Source organism: Myotis lucifugus, unplaced genomic scaffold, assembly GCF_000147115.1.
Source record: "Myotis lucifugus unplaced genomic scaffold, Myoluc2.0 scaffold_75, whole genome shotgun sequence".
In the NCBI taxonomy this organism is placed as follows: domain Eukaryota; kingdom Metazoa; phylum Chordata; class Mammalia; order Chiroptera; family Vespertilionidae; genus Myotis; species Myotis lucifugus.
This window is the reverse complement of record NW_005871123.1, coordinates 483,774-486,913: the sequence shown is the minus strand read 5'-3', so window position 1 is coordinate 486,913 and position 3,140 is coordinate 483,774. Positions and strand designations below refer to the sequence as shown.

At 41.2% G+C, this 3,140-nt stretch overlaps 1 pseudogene; it reads left to right on the top strand.

Moving 5' to 3' along the window:
* The first annotated feature begins 1,786 nt into the window (after positions 1 to 1,786).
* Positions 1,787 to 2,469, top strand: LOC111826395 (annotated as a pseudogene).
* The last annotated feature ends 671 nt before the right edge of the window (positions 2,470 to 3,140 follow it).

Here is a 3,140-nt window from a genome sequence, read left to right as displayed (position 1 = left end):
GGTCTTTCTTTTGCTATCTGAGTAAATGTTTATTTCTGTGCACAGGTGAACATTTTATTCATGGCTTCCCCTGTCTTCTATCTCAATAAAAAAATAAATTCATTTGTCTATAAGCCTATTATTATTTGCATGTATAACATTACTTTAGTTATATTTGCCAATGATATGGATTTGGATATAATTACAGTGTTTTATACTGATGACTGTGCCTTACTTTTTTGGAATTAAGGAATTAACAACACAAGATAAAAATGTGAATTACAGTACTCTTTTGCTTTTAAATCCTAAATCCAGGAAGTCTGCTTAATAAAACTCTAGAATCATGGAAACCTTTCTTTCTTGAAGATTCTGGTCTTAGCCGAGTGGAGACAATATCAGAGGAGTGAAGAACTTCTCCCTGGGGTCTTGTGCACCTCACACCATGTAGCACATTCCCCAAAGTCCCAGAAAACTCATGTCAGGGAGTAGGACTGTAAGATTTTCTACACCAGGTAGTCATCCTGGGGATAAAGCCAGAGGCGGTGGTGGGTAAAGCCAGGAGACTGTAATACAGGCCTGACCACTATGAGGGAGAGGAGAAAGGGCTGTCCATGTACAGAGTCCCAGACTGCAATACGTTTCTAAGAAAGTTTGACTAGGTCCATGGGGATGTACTTAAGCCAAAGTCACTCAATGGAGGAGTCCCACCACTCATAAGTGGACCTGTTTTAGAATCCCTGCCATGCCCAGTCATTCCTGGGAGCAGCTGTGGAAGCATGGCGGCAGTACAACAGCAGTGGCTGCAGAGCGCAGCAGCTGAGGCTGTCTGTCAATTGCTTTCTGACAGAGGAGATCACAGTGGCCTTATTCATGTCCATACACTTATGAAAAAACATATCCTGGCAAAAATAAAATTCCTTTCAATGTTAAATATATATAAACAAACTTCATGTTATTTCATTTGGACATTATAATCTGTTGCACACAGCTTAAGATTCGTTATATGAGTGATTCTGGAAGGCTGTATTGATTTGCTAAATATGGGGACAGAGGCTTTGGAATAACATTCTGACAGGTGTGGGGTGACATCTCACTGTCATTTTGATTTGCATCTCTCAGATGATTAGTGACTGAGCATTTTTTTCATATGTCTCTCGGCTTTCCGTATGGGAAGAGACCATTTCTTTATGAATGCTCTGCTGTACCATCACCCTGTTTCTTCATGTCTATATACGTCTCTATTTCCCATTAAAAAAAAAATCCCGAGCCTTGCCAGTGTGACTAAATTGGTTGAGCATTCTCCTGTGCACCGAAAGGTCAACACCAGTTTGATTCCAGGTCAGGCCACATGCCTAGGTTGTGGGCTAGGAGGCAGCGGATGATGTTTCTCTCTCACATTTATGTTCCTCCCTCTCTCTTCCTCTCTTTTCCTTTCTCTCTGAAATCAATAAAAAACACATTTTAAAAAATATGCTTGATTCTTTATGTCAATTCCTTTTTCATTTTTATCCCTCACTTTTTAGTCTTTCTCTTTATCCTTGATTATTTTTCCTTTTTTTAAGGTGATGATAGTTGAACCACAATATAACAATCACACATATGTGAGAAGAGAAGGGATTGGCCTCCCTCTTCTGGGCTCCATGCGGGGGCGTCTAGGGGATGGGCGGCCTGGACCCCGTTGGGTGGGCAAGGGTTGGAAATGGAGCTTCTCCCTGGACCTGACTACAACCAGCACCAGGTGGTTACTAATTGCTCCTCATTCATCTATTGATGCCTGCCAGGGGAAAAAACAAACAAATGCTGCCAAATGTCCCAGAAAGCCCAGCTGCTATTCTACCACTAGCCACTGGAGGGCCCCAAACACTGCTACGGATCACCACAGCTTCCCATCGCCCTCACTGGACAGGTGCTCAGCAAGGCAATTGACCATCGCTTTCTAGGCATCACCTAGGTTTGACACAATGGCAGAAAACCGGTTCCCAGCCATCCAGAAACAGAAACGTCATCCCTGAGACCAGGCAAGATATTCAAGTTGGAAATGTACCACCTCCAATTTTCCATATCTAACATTTGAGAGTTCACAGTCTTCTTCCAGTTTATCCACACTTGGGATCCTCTTAACTTGGGAGTGCCCCAATCAAACAAAAAGGACATTCCCAGAAGGCCCTTAGTTCCAATGCTCAGTCCCCAAAGCTGTGGGGAACTGTCAGCACATGCACCTCAGAACTTACCTAATGTGTTTATGAGCCTACATCTGGACCCCAGAGTCAACTTCCGGGAGGCACGTGCCCCTTCTCTGGATCAGAGGGAAAACAGCCGGCCCAGCCGCTCTCTTCACACTAGCTCCCCTGAGAGCCCAGTGCAGGGGCCTGCTCTAGTTAAAGACTCTCCTCTGGAGAAGTGTGGGGTAAGGTCACGTGTAGAAGAGGAGGGCACCTGGTTACTTACCTCAGGGAGAGAGGGAAGCTGGGAAAAGCTCATTCCTTGTGAAAAACTGACTAGATTTCTCAGAGATCAGTAGTCTCAAGATACTGATTGCTGGTTTTCATGGAATTCTAAAGTCATTTTTCTGGCTCACAGAAGAGTATATTGAATACAATAAAATGGAAATAATACCAAAAACATCAATAGAAAAATATATTTTAACCAGAGCGTTGGAATCATAAGGAAACTCAGCCCCCAGATTTGCTTTTTAAAATATCTTATTGTAAACAATTTTTAGTGTAATAAACAGTTCACTTTATATTTTTCTTGTATTAAATGTTTAAAATTTTAAAACATCGTGTACTATTTAAAATGTGTGCAAATAAATGGTTGCAGAAAGCTTTAGAGAAAATAGAATGGTTTGGCAAAGCTGACTGCAAATAATCAATAAAAAATGTTAGGGGAGAGCTGATAATTATGAATAAATTTTAATCTAATAAACTTGATTGTAGGAAAAAATATAAAAAGTGCTAGCAAGTATCAAGGAAGTCTGGATATGAACCAGATTTTAATTACTTTCCCTATATTTTTGAGGTGTTTTTAGTTCTCTTTTGTTGCTAAAGTCACCTGGAAGAATCTTTCTGTTCAAATGTCCCAGCAGTGGAAAGCTTGCTGTTAACAGGGAATTTGTGTTTTATCTAGGACAGTGGTTCAAGTTGTGCAACATTATGTAGACT